The following is a 19,940-nucleotide window of genomic DNA, read 5'->3' as shown; positions in this document are numbered from 1 at the left end:
AAAACCAAGGTGGAGGATTGTGAGTTATGGTTATAATTCTATTATGAAAAAGTGATGATGTGGCAACAACTATGTGGAAAAATTAAAAAGCAAGTTGTAAAACTCTGTTATAACAAAGTTAGTTATTTTTCTATTAGTTAAGGATTTGTCTGAGAGATTTGTAATTGAGTAATATATAAGCTCATTTGGGTGGGTTTTTTTTTTCATAAAAATATAGAATCTTAAAAATCCTTGAGAGAATTTTCTAAGAATTTGAAGAGAAAAGATTTGAGTGAAATAGGTGGGGAAAATCTGACTTGTTTGGGAAAACTTTCTTGGAAAAGTTGTATTCATCTTCTAATTCTTTTGGTTATAGAATAAGACTGTTGTTGGGATGTAGGCTCATTAATGTCGAACCACGTAAAATCTTGTTTGTGAATGTGTTAATGATACAATAATTTGTGTTAATGTTATATTGACCTTTGTTATTAATATATGGATTGTTGTTGAATATTCGTGCAGGATATTCTTGGAGAGGTCTTGGTTGAAGATTGTTCATCTTTGTTTTTTGTTCACACTTTGTCTTCGTCTAAAATTGGTCTTTGATTACAACAAGATTGTCACATATATTATAAGTCTTTTAAATATTCTTCAAGAGATCATGATTGACCCTCTCCCATTTCTTTCTTTTTTTAGTCATCAACATATTTTTCACATATTTTTCAGTTTTCTTTTTCAACTATACGTAACAAGGAGCAATTGATCTTTAAAAAGGTTCATACCTCATATATCATATTAACACCAAAGATTATATTTAAAAACACCTTCTTTCATTGTTCCAGGAACTCATGAAATGATAAATATGTCATTGTGGATTGATAACTAATCCGAATAGGACTTTTACTTCCCTCAACATCCTTAATTCCTTCAACAAGTTTTTCTTCACCCAAGAAATATTGAAGAAAACCAATGCCATGAACTAAGGGGATGATTTGATTTCACCACAGTATGGAATTTGTGATGTTTATGTTAATTGAAATCAACCTAAAAAGAACACTAGTGGAAGGCTAAAATATTGAGGATGATTTTTTTTGTTTTAAAAAAAAAAGGTAGACATGGTTTCTAAGGGTTGAGTCTTTTATGGCATTCAACTACTTTTGGGGAATATCAAGTTTGATAATTTTGTAATGGAAGTGATGTATTTTATTATTTCTTAAATTAAGAAAATAAAATATTATTAATATTTAATTTCTTTTGATTTATAAATATTGACTAAAGCAAATTCTTATCTATATATCTCCTATTATTCTTTGTCCTATCATTGTGTATCTTAATAATTCTGTGTGTATGTTTCTTCATTTATTTATTTTTCCCTTAATTGATTTTACCCATTAAGTAACAATATTTTATTTATTTATGGATAACTTCATGGCTTAACATGATATTTTAATGTCAAATTATGATAGGTTTTAGATTTTCATTACATGCTTAATATATATTTTTAATGAATATCTAATCATTTAAGTTTTTGAGTTGGTAAGATAGAATACTTTGAATTAGTTAAGAATTCTAAAGTATTTTCATTTATAACGATTTGTTATCAAGAGATTCAATAATTAGTAGGTAAAATTATACATCACATTAAAAGGTATGTATATATATCATATATAGAAAAATACCTTTGAAGAACTCATTTTCTTTTTAAAAAAAAATGGGAGATAGAAAATCCAGATGGTTGTTTTAAAAATAATAATTAATTCTTAGTTTAATGAAAAATATTGAAAAGAATAAAAAGTAAAAAATAAAAAAAGAATTGTAGGGGATGATAATAAAGATGAAAATATGGGTTTTTTTCGGATGTATCGATGATTTGATTTTACGGATATATTAGGGTATATCGAAAAATATCGATGAAAATTTTGATATAAAGTATTGGTGACATAAATATTGATCAAAATTTATAAAATACTAGAAAAAAAAACTTGAAAAAATGACATAAGAAATAATAATAGACATATTAAGATTTCATTGTTGAAGAAATTCATACATGCATAATATAATTTATAATATTCAACAATAATGTTTATAACTTGAAAGTGTATTTTATACACATCTACCTAATTTAGATATATACAACCACGTAGACGAAATGATAATACATATATAAATATTTTTTTATTAAAATGTTGATAATATTATTTATTAATTTATATTTATTTTATAGTTTGTAATAATTAAAATAATTTATTTATAATAATTTGATTCTAATTAATTTATGATATTTATATACAAAAAAACATATATTAATTTAAAAATCTATAATTTATAATATATATGTATATATAAGTATTAAAGATATTAAATTTTTGAAGGGGAAAATTGAAATGCAATCCCACATCGGAATCAAATAGCACCCAAAATGGTGAGAAGCGGCAAGCAGCACTCATGTGACTAGCGCGTGCAGCGTGCTGGGCTGCCTATGACCACGGCCCACAAACCAATTTTAAGCAACACTCATTTGACCAGTGCGTGCGGCGTGTCAAAGAGGACTGTGATCTGGGCCCACAAACCAATTTTCTGAAAATTCTGTGAGGTGGCGCCGACATGCCTCGAAATGTCGAGAAATATCGCTCTATTGCTGATAAAGAATTGAATGAAAGAACCGCGTACAGAATAAGATATTAACAATTGGCCTTCAGTCACATGTCCTCGCGCGTGCCACTCACACACTTTCTGGAACAAATATTATTAGTAAGAAAATACTATCATTTTCCATAATTTTCATTTTTTTTTCCTATGGTACAACGTAATTGCTTGGTTCCAATAAAAAATAGTCACGACCAAACAAAAAAAAAAAAAAAATCATTTTATTAATATTTACCAAATAATACAAAAAAATAAAATTAAATGTTTAATTTACTTTTGTTAATTAAAAAATAGATTTCATTTAAAAAATTTTAAAAATAAAAAATTACATTGAAGTGTAAATTGCTTTTGTTATTCTCCGTTTTACCACATAGTAAAAAAAAAGTTAAATTTATATTGAATGCTTCTCTATAATTTTATAAAATTAAATTTATATTAAATTTATTTTTTAAATAAACACGTTCTATAATTTTTATATTAATCATTTATCAAAAAAATTAAATTTATACCAAAAGTATCTCTTGAAGAAAAACTTTTTAATATAAATTTAATTTTATAGAATTGTGAAATGTGTAGAAATTTTTAATATAAATTTAATTTTTTTTGAATATATATTATTGATATAAAAATGATAATAGATGTTTTTTTAAGAGACATTTATGAGAGTGTCGTAGATTTAGAAATATTTTTGTATTTTAAAAAATTAATCTTAAATTGACCGTACAATTATCAAAAATCCCCCCAAATGGTGAGCACCGGCGACCAGCACTCATGTGACTAGCGAGTGCAGCGTTCTGGCCCTGCGTGTGATCAGGGCCCACAAACCAATTTTAGGCAACACTCATGTGACCAGCGCGCGTGCAGCGTGTCAAAGCGGACTGTGTCTGGGCCCACAAACCAAATTTCTGAATATTCTGTGAGGTGGCGCCGACACGCCTCGAAATGTCGAGAAATATCGCTCTATTGTCGATAAAGAATTGGATGAAAGAAACGCGTACAGAATAAGATATTAACAATTGGCCTTCAGTCGCATGTCCTCGCGCGTGCCACTCACACACTTTCTGGAACAAATGTTATTACTTATTAGTAAGAAAATATTATCATTTTCCATAATTTTCATTTTTTTTTCTATGGTACAACGTAATTGCTTGGTTCCAATAACAAAAATGGTCACGACCAAACAAACAAACAAAAAAAATCTTATTTTATTAATATTGACCAAATAATACAATTTTTTTTTAATGTGTAATTTACTTTTGTTAATTAAAAAAATAGATTTCATTTAATTTTTTTTAAAAATAAAAAATTATGACTAGACTAAAGAGTGATGAAATGTACACATCATATTTATTTTGAATAATTTTCTTAAAAAAATATTTTTTTTATGACTTGTTCTAAAAAGTGTTCCCACTTAGAAAGTATCAAATTATGGTATCGATCATATGATTGTATAAAGATGAAAATGACTTACCATATTGATCACACTGCTTTTTGTTTACATTTCTAATGAACCATTCATATGGGTCACATTATTTAGGATTACTTTACCACATGCTTTATATATTATATATACATTTTATGTGTGAACCAATTTAAAGCAAATTAAATAAATTGACTTTTGTCTTATGAGAAACAATCAATGTGTGTCATTAACCTTTCCCAATGCATCTTTCTCCATTTTTGAGGAATCCTCTTTCCCACACCTAATTAAATGTGGGTATTATGTATTTTTTTATGAACTTTTTTTTTATTGATTTATTCTATATGGAATTTTAAAAACACATTGAAACCTCCTACCATCTCAAAAAGTTTAAGTTTAAAATTTGTTTATATGTATATATAACAAGAAAATTTGAATTTGATTAATTTAACTTATAATATTTTAGAACGATTAGAAAATTATAAAAATGAAACCACTCATTTTGAACAATAAAGAGTGATCAATCAAGTCGATGAGTTTTGCAACAAGTCTTACAAAGAGTTTTATGAACTATCAATAGTTGTTTGAATAAAGAATTATATTTACGTATTATCAGTGCTAGTATTGACATGTTTGAGTTTATGAAATAAATATAAATAATTGATTAGTTTTTACTATCGTAGACATTATTTTTTTCCTTTTCAAAAAAGAATTAATAAATATTCATAAAAACCGTTCGAACTGATGAAATTAGTATTATTATTTGTGATTACATTTAACAATATAATACAGAAGTAAAGATTGTAAATATTGGTATCCTACTTCAAGTAGGACATAACATTACCCGTATTTATGGTCATGATGAAGTAATGGTAGGTGAATGAGTTGAATTTGAAAAATGTACAAATACAATATGCATTGGTTTGAATATATACATGGTTGTTGAGGGAAAAGACAGGTGGTCATGCACATTGATGGTATTAAAGAAGTTTGGCAAGCAAAGAATGGATCGTTTCAACATCAATCCTTTGTTCCTTTCACACTAATTCTTGTATATATTAATTCATTGGCATTTCCAAAGATGTCACTGACAGTTTGTATGCCAGTTCCCAAAACTTTGCTCTCTTAGGAACCAACCTTTTGGCATAGCCATTTGTAACGTGTCTTCAATCTAAAGCCAAGCACAAGCAGTTGGGTAGATAGATCTCTAAAAGAGTGGCTATTCTAAAGTATGTTTCACATCATCTAGAATCATTCATGGGGCTCTCATAAATCTTTATTTGTATACTTTTGATAGCAATTTTCTATAGGTGGGTGTGGGGTTGAATTTGGATTTGAGGATTTGTATGTCATCCTCAAATGTCAACCCTAAAATTCAAATTCCTTGACAATTATTTTTATGGTTAATATAGTTTGAGAAGCAATTCTTTAACAACTATTTTTATGGCTGATGTAGTTTGGAAAAAAAAAAAAAAATGAGAGGAAATGTGAAGAGAACGAGGAATTAAGGAAAGAAATTCAGACAGAATAAGATGGGTAAAAGTAAGATATTAACGATCAATGTTTATCCTAAAATTATGTGTATCATAACTCTATTTACTTGAATTAAGAAACATTTATCCTATAGAGTCAATAAATCGGAGATGATTTGAAAGAGTGACAAGTATTTCTTAATACTTCAAAACATTTTTTTCAAAAGCATTTTCCTTATAATAATTATTCATTGGAAAATATAGAAAATTCTAACTTTATTATTACTTTGTCAAAGCATTCAAATGAAATGTAGATGTCATTGCATATTTAAAGAAATTGTAATATTGAAAAATAAGAATATTTAAATTAATGTAATGTTCCAAGATGTGAATATTCTATTTGGGTTCTATTTGAAAGCCATTTCCATATAATTGAGAAAACAACCAAAAAGTCAAAGTTTTGTCTAAGAGATAGTTCCATTTTCAATTGGTTGTTCGTGGGAAAAGACAAAAAAAACTAATTGAAGCTTTCATAATCACTAAACAACTTTCCCATGCAAAAGATCAAATTTCAAATGAATCAAAATTGAAATACTCATTCTTTCTCACCTTTCTTATATGTTTCCATTGAGAATGCCAAGGTGCCATGAATTTTATGGCAATCTAAAAACTTAAATACATAGTTGGGTGGGTAGCAAGAAGAACATTCTAAAGTCATGGTTGTTTGATATCCCTTGGGAGTAAGCAAATTGGTATGGGGTTCCTAATGAATTTGAGGTTGAATTAGGGTTGGGAAAGTTGGAGAATTGAAATTGCATAGAAGGTTCTTAACAAATCATATCATAAATGTACATGGTCTATAAAGCAAATCGAAGATTCCTACCCTAATGACATCATTTAATTTGGAAAAGGATTTAGAATAATAAGTCTTAATTGCTCATCACAATGGAAAAGGTACTTTAGAAGACCTTGTATAAGAAATTTTGAGCTTTATTAACTCAGAAACTCAAGAAATCTTGTTCAAAATTTTAAATTTTTGGTGCAAAATATTAGGGTTTTTTTTTAACTAATATTTTAACAATACTATTAAAAGGAAACTAATAGCATAAAAAAATAGGAACTGATCATGTTTGTCATACGATTAGGTGAATCATACCCTAACTAATTTAAATTAATGAATCACAATTCCTATCACAAATAGGGATGATAAAAAGACAGATTACCCTCACCCTAACTAGTCTCATTTATTCAAAATAATTTTCATCTTTATCTCATTTAAAAAATTAAATGAGATGGGGTGGATGAGATAGATATGCAAATTTCTCATACCCACCTTTCAAGGGTATCAATACTATCACATGAATTGCAAATACATGAATGTGATGCACCAAAAAATTTATTATTCCTAATCAAATCGGCAATAAAACTACTTTGCCTAATCAATTTATTTAAATTCCAAACTTGTCCCATTAAAAATGGGGTAGGACAAGTATCCAAAAAAACTCATCAAATTACCATCCCTAATCACAAAGTCAAATTAAGAAATTAATCCCTATATTATAACATACTTTGAAATTGGATGCAAATCATATCTACCTAATACTAAATTACATAATGCATGATGCAATTGTTTTTCTAATCTTAATTGGCCTATCAATAAATTATAAGTTGATGACCCAATGTTATGCCAAACAATCATTAAGGAAAAAAATTACTAGAACTATCAAATCTAAATTTTATTTTTCATAATTATGTGTTTGGGAAAGTGATTAGTAGATGTTGTTGTTAAAGAAAAAAAATTTAAATGTTTATTTTTTAATTTTCTTATAAACTTTATTAGTGGAGGCATTAGAATGAAGATATAAAGCCATGGCATTTATAAAATAGTAAAATACTATTTTGTATAGATTGGACTTTGGCAAAGCCAAAAGTGGGCAGACCAATTTTCCCATAAAAGAAAGAATCACTAAGTCAAATATTATGTCTTGGTCTTTCTTGGTAATGAGTAATTAATCAACCTTAATAGAGAAATTTCCCATGCAAAAGAACAAAGCTTCACGTGGATCAATTCAACAATCATGCTTTCTCACTTTTTTAGGTATGTCTCCTTTGACAATTTTGCCCATGGGGTTCCATTGATCATACACCAACTTCTGCAAATTAAGTCATTTGCCACAAATTTTGAATCAAAGCCAACCGCATGCCTCATATTATTTAAAATCATTCATGTATAGATGTTTGGTAGAAAAAAAGGAGAAAATAAATTCAAATTCAATATTTCTTTCTTTTATTATTAATTATATTTATTTTCCTATTCTATTTTGTATAAACTTAAAAATTAATTTTTAATATCTTTATAATAAATCAAATAAAAAATGGTAACTATCAATTGGACAAACTTTGGAAGACATTGATTTTGGAAATCAACAAAGGAGCAATGATAACTATCAATTGGCAAGAAACCAAGTTAAAAGAATTATTAGACCACCAAATAAGTAAGGATATGTTGATATTACAACATTTGCCTTGGTAGTAGCTAGTCATATGATGTATCATGAACTTGAAACTTACCCTCAAGTTGTGATGTGTGATGAGAGTGATAAATGGAAGGTTGCTATGAAGGAGGAGATTGATTCATTACACAAGAATAATACTTAGGTTATTATTGATAAACCAAAAGGTAAGAAACTTGTTGATTGCAAATAGATCTATAAGCATAAAAAAGAAATTACAAGGGTAGAGAAAGCAAGGTATAAAGTCAGATGGTCGCTCACACAAAAAGAGGGTGAAGATAATAATAAAATCTTGTTACTTGTAGTGAAGCACAGTTCCATAAGAATTCTTCTACTCGTTATGGTTGTAGAATTTGATATGGAAATGGATCAAATGGATGTAAAAACAGTTTTCTTGCATGGAACCATTGAAGAAATTGTCTACATGAAGAGACCTAAAGGCTTTGAGGATACTAGGAAGAGAGATCCGGTATGTCTTTTGAAAAAGGCATTGTATGGCTTGAAACAATCTCCTAAACAATGGTATAAATGTTTTGATGACTTCATACCTAAAAATGGATTTGAAAAAAGCAAAGTTTGATAGTTGTATTTATGTGAAAATCAAATTTGAAATGATGGAAATTTACTTGTTATAAGTGGATGATATGTTACTGGTCAACAGGGATGGAGTTGAAATTGAAAGAGTTAAAATTTAGCTCAAGAATAGGTTTGAAATGAAACATTTAGGTCTAGCAAAGAAAATCCTTAGAATGGAAATATCCAGGAATAGGCGAGATGGAATTTTACTTTTGTCTCAAGAAGGATATATCAAAAGGGCACTTGATATGTTTGGTATAATAGATGCAAAACCTATAAGTACTCTTATAGCTCAACACTTCAAGCTTAGAATAATAAGGCCCGAAGAAAATAAAGAATAAGCTATAAAAATGAAGTTTATTCCTTATTCAAATGTAGTGGGTAGCATTATGTATGCTATAGTTTGCAACATACCAAATTTGGCATATGTTGCTAGTGTAATAAGCGTGTTTATGTCTAAACCAAGAAGAGAACATTGAAAAGCTATCAAATGGACTATTAGGTACTTGAAGAGGCCTACTAGAGTTGATTTATTATTTGGAAAGAGTAAAAAGAGTGTGGAATGAGGTGTTGGATATGTAAATTTTAACTATGTTAAGATGTTTAGATAGTAGGAAGTCCTTGATTGGTTATGGATTTGAATTATTTGAAGTGCAATGAGTTGGAAAGTCAAAACTTCAACATATAGTTGCATCGTCTTCAATGGAAGTAGAGTGTATAGTTATGACTAAAGCAGTTAAGGAAGCTTTATGAATTCAAGGCATGTTGAATAAGTTAGGGATGAGGCGGGATGTTCTAATGGTTCATTGTGACAACCAAAGTGCTATACATTTGACCAAAAATCAAATGTTTCATGAAAGAACTAAACACATTGATGTGAGATTGCATTTTGTGAGAAAAATTCTTACAAACGACAAGATTCAAGTGGCAAAAATTCACATTGAAGATAACCTAGCCGATATGCTCACTAAACCAGTTATAGTGGCTAAGTTCAAGCATTGCTTGGATTTGGTCCAAGTCAAAAACTTGTGAGGTCCCTTCAAGGAGATGGAGTGTAGCAAGCTCAGTACAACTAGATTCAAAACCAAGGTGGAGAATTGTGAGCTATGGTTATGATTCTATTATTAAAAAATGATGATGTGGCAGCAACTATGTGGAGAAGTTAGAAAGCAAGTTGTAGAACTCTGTTTTAACATAGATAGTTATTTTTCTATTAGTTGGAAGGTTAATATATAAGCTCATTTGGGTGGGTTTGTTCATAAAAATATAGAATCTTAAAAAACCTTGAGAGAATATTTTGGGAATTTGAAGAGAAGATCTAAGTGAACTAGCTGGGGAAAATCCAACTTGTTTAAGAAAACTTTCTTGGAAAAATTGTCGTATTCATCTTCTAATTCTTTTGGTTATAAAATAAGATTGTTGTTGGAATTCCCATGGATGTAGGCTCATTAATGACAAACCATGTGAAATCTTGTTTGTGAATGTGTTAATGATACAATAATTTGTCTTAATGTTGTATTGACCTTTATTGTTAATATATTGATTGTTGTTGAATATTTGTGGAGAACATTCTTGGAGAGGTCTTGGTTAAAGATTGTTCATCTTTGTTCACACTTTGTCTTCATTTAAAATTGGTCTTTGATTACAACAAGATTATCACATATATTTTTAAAGTCTTTTAAATATTTCTCAAGAGATCATGACTAGCCCTTTCCTTTTCCCCTCTTTTTTTTAGTCATCAACATATTTTTCAAGTTTTTTTTTTTCAACTATAACAAGGAGCAATTGCTCTTCAAAAGAAGTTCATACCTCATATATCATATTAACACCGAAGATCATATTTAAAACATATTCTTTCATTGTTCCAAGAACTCATGAAGTGATAAATATGTCATTGTCAATTGATAATGGATCCGGATAGGACTTTTGTTTTCCTTATCATGCTTAATTTCTTCAACCAGTTTTTCTTCACCCAAAAGATATTGGAGAAAATATATGTTATGAAGTAAGGGGATGATTTGATTTCACTACTGGACGAAATTCATGGTGTTTAGGTTAATTGAAATCAAACTAAAAAGAACACTGATGGAAGGCTAGAACATTGAGGATGATTTTATTATTATTATTATTATTATTAGGTTAAGTCTTTTATAGCATTCTACCACTTTTGGAGAATATCAAGTTTTAGAATTTTGCAATGGAAGAGATGTATTTTATTATTTCTTAAATTAAGAAAATAAAATAATATTAATATTTAATTACTCTTGATTTATGGAAATATTGACCGGAGCATAACCTAATCTATGTGTCTCCTATGATTCTTTGTCTTATCATTGTGTATCTTATCATTTGTGTGTCATGTGTCTTCGTTTTTTTTTTCTCCTTGATAGATTTTGCCCATTAAGTAACTATGGATTACTGCATAGCTTAACATGATATTTTAATATCACTTTATGATAGGTTTTAGATTTTCATTACATGCTTGATATATATTTTTAATGAATATCTAATCATTTAAGTTTTTGAGTTGGTAATATAGAATACTTTGAATTACTTAAGAAGTCTAAATTGTTTTCATTTATAACAATTTGTTATCAAGAAATTCAATAATTAGCTTGTAAAATTATATATCACCTTAAAAGGTATATATATATAGATAAACACATTTGAGTTACGTTTGGTTGATAGAATAGGATAAGATATAATATATATATCCTAAGATATCATATCCCATTGGATAGAGTATGCATATCTTATGGACATAATATTTTAAGGTAACATATTTAATGAGATATGTTATATCATATTTATATTTAATTTGTGAAATAAATAAAAAAAATAATATGAAATATATATTATTTTCAATGTTTAAAATAAAAATTATATCATAATCAAATATTTTTTATTTAAAAAAATGAAAATTTTGTTATATTTAATAATATTCATGATTAAAATATTTAAACTTTACAAATAATTTTTTTTATATTATGTTATTTAATATACAAAAATAATTTATATATTATATATTAATATTATTTTATAGATAATTTTTTAGTTTTTCTTTTTTAATCATAAAATTAATTTATAATAAAAAAATTATTTTGTAAAATGAGTATATTAAAAAATAAAAAATTGATAAAAAATGAATTTTTGATACATGAGATATGTATATTTCATATTTTACCATGAGATTAACATATCCTATGTGAAAGAGATGAAAAAAAAAGGGCAGATGATATATCCCAATACTTATTATATCCTATGGTTGAACATAAGATAAATAATGAAAATATCGGTTTTTACGAATATATCGATTATTTGATTTTACAAATATACCCGGATAAATCGAAAAATGTCGATGAAAATTTTGACATAAAATATCAGTGATATAAATATTGATCAAAATTTATGAAAACACTAGAAAAAAAACTTGAAAAATGATATAAGAAATAATAACAAACATATTAAGGTTGTTTTGTTGAAGAAATTGATACATACATAATATAATTTATAATATTCAACAATAATATTTATAACTTGAAGATATATTTTATACACATCTATTTAATTTAGATATATACAACGACTTTATAAACGTTTTTTATTAAAATATTGATAATATTATTATTAATTTATATTTATTTTGTATTCAGTTATTATAGAAATACATGATAATTAAAATTAATTTATTTATACTAATTTGATTCTAATTAATTTGTGATATTTATATAAAAAAAAACATAAATTAATTTATAAAAGTATTAAGACATTAAATTTTTGAAGGTGAAAATTGAAATGCAATCCCACATCGGAATCAAATAGCACCCAAAACAGTGACAAGCGGCAAGCAGCGCTCATGCGACCAGCGCGTGCAGCGTGCTGGGGCAGACGGCGGAGGTCAAAGCTGCCTGTGACCAGGGCCCACCAACCAAATTTAAGCAACACTCATGTGACCAGCGCGTGCGACGTGTAAAAGGGAAATGTGACTGGGCCCCGCAAACCAAATTTCTGAAAATCAGAAGGAAAAAATCGGTGACGTGGCGCCGACATGCCTTATAATAAATTATTTTTTTATGACTTGTTCTAAAAGGTGTTCCCACTTAGAAAGTATCAAATTATGATATTGACCATATGATTGTATAAAGTTGAAAATGACTTTGCCACATGCTTTATATTTTATATATACATTTTATGTGTGAACCAATTTAAATCAAACTAAATAAATTGACTTTTGTCTTATGAGAAACATTAATCAATATGTGTCATTAACATTTCCCAATGCATGTTTCTCCACTTTTGAGGAATCCTCTTTCCCACATCTAATTAAATGTGGGTTATTTTATTATTATTATTATTATTATTATTATTATTGAAAAAGGATTAGTAAGATGACAAAATGTTTGAATTATTTTCTTTTCTATTTTTCTTATTCTTTGTTAATATAATATTTTATGTGATCCAAAGCATTTTTATAAATCTTTTAGGCTATGTTTGTTCTCAAAAAATTTGAAGCAAAATATGAGGGAAAGAAATAGAAAGAAAAAATGTAGGAAAAAAAATTAATTCAATAAATTATTTTTATATGTTTCTTTAAAGTCATTTTACTTATTTCACTTTATTATATAAAGATTAAATAATTTAAAAATATATAAATTTTAATTATATTTGATTTTCTTTTGTATTTTTAATAGTAAAAGCAATCATGAAAAAAATCATTTTTCTTAATTTTTTTTTACTTTCCGAGAACGAAACAAAGTCTTAAGATTTATAATAAGATCTTATTTCTTTCTCTTTAATTTCGTAGTTTACAATCTTCTAACCAAAATGCATGGCTAAAAAACAACATTTCCTCAAAGCATTTTGTATTTTTTATGTACTTTTTTTATTAATTTATTCTATATGAAATTTTAAACACTAGAACTTCCAACCATCTGAAAAAGTTTATTCGAGAAAAATTAAATTTGATTAATTCAACTTATAATACTTTGAAATAACTAGAAAATTATAAAAATGAAACCACTTATTTTGAACAACAAAGAACGATTAATTAAGTTTGGCACCAAACTTTGCAACAGGCCTTATAAGGAGTTTTAGCAATTATCAATAGTTATTTGAACAAAGAATTATATTTACGTATTATTGCTGCTAATATTGATATGCTTATGTCAATGAAAAAAATAAGAAATAATTGATTAGTCCTTATTAGTGCAGACATTATTTTTTTTCTTTTAAAAAAAGAATTAATGAATATTCATGGAAACTATTAGAGCCAATGAAATTAATATTATTATCCGTGAATGCATTAAATAATATATAGAAAGTAAAGATTGTAAATATTAGTACCGTACATCAAATAGGTTATGTAATAGATACAGGTGAATGAGCAGAATTTGAAAAAGGTACAAATACAATATGCATTGCTTTGAGATATATGTATATGTATATGTATGTATGTATACGTATATGTATATGTATATATATATATGGGGTTGTTGAGGTGAAAGACAGGTGGCCATGTACATTGATAGTTATTAAAGAAGTTTGGCAAGCAAAGAATGGATCATTTTGAACATCTGTTCCTTTCACAATAATTCTTGTATATATTAAGATGTCACTGGCATTTTGTATGCCAGTTCCCAAAACTTTGCTCTCTTAGGAACCAACCTTTCGGCATAGCCATTTGTACCATATCTTCAATCTAAAGCCAGGCACATGCAGTTGGGTAGATAGATCTATAAAAGAGTGGCAATTCTAAAGTATGTTTCACATCATCTAGAATCATTCATGGGGCTCTCATAATTCTTTATTTGTATGCTTATGATAGCAATTTTCAATAGGTCGGTTGTGGGCCGGGGTTGAATTTGGATTTGAGGATTTGAATTTCAACCCTTGAATTCAAATTCTTTGACAACTATTTTTATGGCCGATATAGTTTGAGAAAAAAGGTAGGAGAGGAAAGGAGAAGCAAACAAGGAAATAAATTCACGATAAAATAAGATAAATAAAAGTAAGACATTAACTATTTATGTTTACCCTTAAATTATGTGTATCATAATTCTATTTATTTGGATTTAAAAACATTTATCTCGTAAAATCAATAAATTGGAGATGATTTGAAAGAGTTACAAACATTTCTCAATACTTGAAACGTTTTTTTGGTACCGAAAACATTTTCCTTATAATAATTATTCATTGAAAAATGTAGAAAATTCTAAGTCATAATTACTTTGTGAAAGCATTCAAATGAAATGTAAATGTCATTGTATAAAGAAATTATAATATTGAAAAATAATAATATTTAAAGTAACGTAATGTTCTAAGGTGTGAGTGTTCTATTTGGATTCTATTTGAAAACCATTTCCATATAATTGAAAAAACAACCAAAAAGTCAAGTTTTGTCTAGGAGATTGTTCCATTTTCAATTGGTTGTTCATGGGAAAAGACAAAAATGCTAGTTGAAGCTTTCATCATCACTAACAACTTTCCCATGCAAAAGATCAAATTTCAAATGAATCAAAATTCAAATACTCATGCTTTCTCACCCTTCTTATATGTTTCCATTGAGAATGCCTAAGCTGCCATGAATTTTATGGCAATCTAGAAACTTAAATGCATAGTTGGGTAGGTAGCAAGAAGAACATTCTAAAGTCATGGTCGCTTCGTATTCTTTGGAAGCAAGCAAATTAGGGTTGGGAAAGTTGGGGGAATTGAAATTGCATAGAAGGTTCTTAACAAATCATATGGTAAAGGTACACGATAAAGCAAATAGAAGATTCCTACCCTAATGAAATCATTTAATTTGGAAAAGGATTTAGAATAATAAGTTTTAATTGCTCATTACAATGGAAAAGGTACTTTAGAAAACCTTGTTTAAGAAATTTTGAGCTTTATTATTAACTTAGAAACTTGAGAAATTGTGTCCAAATTTTTAAATTTTGGTGGAAAATATTGGGTTTTTTTAAACTAATATTTTAACAATACTTTTAAAAAGAAAATGATAGCATTAAAAAAAAATTAGGAACTGATCATGTTTGTCATACAATTAGTTGAATCATATATTAATTAATTTAAATTAATGAATCATGATTCCTACCAGAAATAGGGATTACAACGGGGTGAGTCACCCCCATCCCAACTTATTTTATTTATTCAAAATAATTTTCATCTTTGTCTCATTTAAAAAATTAAACAAGATGAGGTAGGTGGGATAAGTATGCGAATTTTTTTACTACCAGAAATAGGGATGGCAATGGGGTGAGTCACCCCCATCCCAACTTATTTTATTTATTCAAAATAATTTTCATCTCTGTCTCATTTAAAAAATTAAACGAGATGAGGTAGGTGGGATCAGTATGCAATAGACAACTATATGCAAATATATATTAAACTAATATAAAAATAATTACATATAATGTAAAAGAGTAAGGAAGGGAGAATGCAAACACAAGATTTTTATGATGGTTCAGCGCAACCCGACCCACATCCACTCTTCTCTACCTTCAATCCCAAGCTTAAGTTTCCACTATTTCAAGACTTCCAAACCAAGCTTTCAAGCAATACAATTGGATTATGGTTCTATTCCACCTTTTTGGACTTTTAACTCCAAGCACCCTTTTCAAACCTTAAGAGATACCTCACTCTTGAATAACCCCTCAAGTGATACCCCACATTTAAGAATCCTTAATTGATACCTCACACTTAGATTCTTCCTCTCAAATATTTACAAATGAAAATAGTAAATGATCTCACAAAATTCCAGTACAAAACTTTAAGGCTCAAATGATATAAGAAAACTGGGATTGAAAAGTGCACTAATGATATGTAAGTTTTAGAACAATGGTGTACTAAAAAATACTCTCCCAAAGCTTAAATATATTTAAGAAAAGTTTAGGAAGGTTAAGCACATGAAAAAATAAAGATTAAAGTCTTTTTATAGAGGAAAACAACCAAACTAGCCGTTGGGGATTAAACCGGTCGAGCTGGAGGTCGACGGTGACTAGCTGTTAGCATTTAATGTTTGGTAGGTACCCTTTGGACCTCGACTGCCCCTTGATCGAACCTCGATCGGTTGAAGCTCAACTTCGACCGGTTGACGCTCAACTTCGACCGGTTGAGGTTCAACTTCAACCGATTGAGGTTCAACTTTAACTGGTTGAGTTTCAACCTTAACTGGTTGAACAATCGTTGTGGAAGATAGATAAAGTTTTTTGTAACCCCTCGACTGGTTAAGGTGGGGGTCAACCGGTTCCTCATCTGGTTCAATCGGTTGAGCTGTTTTTTGCCCGAATATTCTCCTATGGTTATGGTAGTAGTTAGGGCCGAAATAGATGAACTAAAAGTTTGAATTGGCTTATTCCATACCGGTTTAGGGTTGTGTATTCAATTTCGAGTATTGTTTTCTCAATAATCTTTGATAGTTCCTTAAAAAGGATTTTAAAACCATATTTACATCGATCATATATCGCATGCCATATAAAAAACTTTTCGCATCTTTTTTTCTTGCATGTAAACTAGTCGACATGAAACTCGCTAGTGTGGATCCCATAATGGGGAACTATCCTTTTCAACTTAAAACCTTTTAAACAAAATTGGAAAGCATTTGACACAAGGTTTTAGTTGAAAACATGAAATCATCCAATTTTAAAAAATTTAAAACAAAATAACTCTTGAATGATTTTGATGCATAAGTAAATGATGTAATGCATAAAAAACCTAGTGCACCAACAACCTTACAAAAAGATCCTATAAAGCTTAGGTCTTGAAAATAACTTCTCTTTAAGACCTTTTTCTTCATATTGATTTCTCTTTTGCTTGATTTTATCTTTGTAATTGCCACATTGAAAATCTTCTTGTCTAATCACACTTGAAATATAATCATTAGTTTCAAACCTTATTTTGTTATCATCAAAATCAAGATTAATCAAACATTGGTTTCACAATATCTACCTATTACTAAATTACATCATGCATGATGCAATTGTTTTTCTAATCTTAATTGGTCTATCAATAAATTATATGTTGATGATCTAATGTTTTGCTAAACAATCATAAAGGAAAAAAATTACTAGAACTATCAAATCTAAATTTTATTTTTCATAATTATGTGTTTGGGGACGTGATTAGCATATGTTGTTGTTAAAGAAAAAAATTCAAATATTTATTTTTTAATTTTCTTATAAACCTTATTAATGGAGGCATTAGAATGAAGATATAAAGCCATGACATTTATAAAATAATAAAATACTATTTTGTATAGATTGGACTTTGGCAAAGCCAAAAGTGGGCGGGCCAATTTTCCTATAAAAGAAAGAAGCACTAAGTCAAATATTATGTCTTGGTCTTTCTTGGTAATGAGTAATTAATCAACCTTAATATAGAAATTTACCATGCAAAAGAACAAAGTTTCACATGGACCAATTCAACAATCATGCTTTCTTACCTTTTTGGTATGTCTCCTTTGACAATTTTGCATGTGGGTTCCATTGATTCTACACCAACTTCGCCACACAAATTTTGAATCAAAGCCAACCACATGCCTCATATCATTTAGAATAATTCATTTATAGATGTTTGGTAGAAAAAAAATAAGAAAATAAATTCAAATTCAAATTTTTTTTTCTTTTATTATTTTATATTTTTTCCTCTTTTATTTTGTATGAACTTAAAAATTAATTTTTAATATTTTTATAATAAATCAAATAAAAAATGGAAAATAAAAACTAACCCAATAAAATCCTTTTTTTTGGAAACAAATAAAAACTCTTAAATCCACATTAATATATAGAGAAAAGAGGAAAAAATTTCCACAAATTTCAATCTAAAATGCTTAAAAAAATGTATTAATTTTAAAAATGAATCTTCTAGAAGAATGTATATATATTTAAAAGAAAACAATCACATAAAAAATAAGACCTTGGTGACCTTTGTTTGCATTCCAATTAGGTGTACCATAATCTAATGACTCAAATCAAGAAAATCTCTCCCCATTACAAAGTCATGAAACTACCTAGGTGCACATCTCATCTCTCTCGCTCTCTCTCTCCATCTCTCTCCATCTCTCCCTCCTCTCTCTCTCTCTCTCTCTCTCTCTCTATATATATTATATATATATATATATATTATTGTTTTGGCTTAATATGTTGTGATTATTGAGAACATGTGAGGACAAGTAAATATGGATAGATTTTTTCAATATGAAAAAGGACCACCATGTTGGTTTTTGTCTTCTATTAAGTATGGTTCCCTTTGGACTTGGTCTGGGAATCAATTGATTATTCATAGATGAAAGAGACAAGGGAATACAATAAGGTTTCAAAACAATTTCCAGTCCCATTTTTTTTTTCTAAGAATAAAAATGATGGGCATTGTTTAATTTGTTGGACAGTGAAATGAGTATGAGTTTTTTACTTTTAAAGATATAAAAGTGAAAATAATCCAAAAATAAAAAAAGTACAAAAAATCATTTTTAAAAATGAGTTTTCCATAAAAATTAAAATCTTATTACTACACATTTATTAAAGTAGGATCATAATTTAATTATGGCATGTTTGGGAATGATTATGGTAAAAATTTTCTTTTAGTAGTGATTTTATCAATAGCCGTAGGGTAGTGGGTTTTTTTTACTTAATGTTAAATAGAACTTAAAATTAAATAGTAATTAATAGTGTTAAATATTAAGTTATTTTTTTCTAATATTTTATTTATATTAAGTATTAAAAATTAAAGAAAAATCAATATATTACTTTTAACATTCAGAAAAATTCAATTTTAAAAAATTTAAGAAATAAGTAATAAGTCAACAAAGAATAAAAAAACAAACTATTTGAAATAGGAAAATAAATTGTTTTCAATAAAAAATTTTAAAATAAACATCACCTAAATTTATGAAAAAAAAAAAATAACAGATATAACAAAGTGATTTTTGAAAGAGTACGCATCAATAGTTAATCCAAGAACCATTTAATTTTCTACCTATTAAAAAATAATTTTTTAAAAATTTTTTAGCCTAATTTTTTTGGGAGTGTATATACTTTTAAATATCATAAACTATTTCTAACATTTTCATAATCACTCAAAAATAAGAAACTTTAAGAAATTAAAGTCCTAAGCCTCACATTAAAGCTTAAATATTTGAAAAAATTGAAGTAAAAAATAAAATCATATTTTTAAAATATTTATAAAAAATTTATTGAATATTAAATAACTTCCCACAAAAGCCAAAATAAAGTTTTTACTATAAGTAACTTTTTTTTTTTTACTTTTATATTAATTTTTTTTAAATCATAATTTTTTTTAAATACCAATTAAAACCGTTTTCTATATTACTCAAAATGC

Source organism: Vitis riparia, chromosome 18 (assembly GCF_004353265.1).
Source record: "Vitis riparia cultivar Riparia Gloire de Montpellier isolate 1030 chromosome 18, EGFV_Vit.rip_1.0, whole genome shotgun sequence".
In the NCBI taxonomy this organism is placed as follows: domain Eukaryota; kingdom Viridiplantae; phylum Streptophyta; class Magnoliopsida; order Vitales; family Vitaceae; genus Vitis; species Vitis riparia.
The sequence above is the reverse complement of the archived record's forward strand: the minus strand, read 5'-3'. Positions refer to the sequence as shown.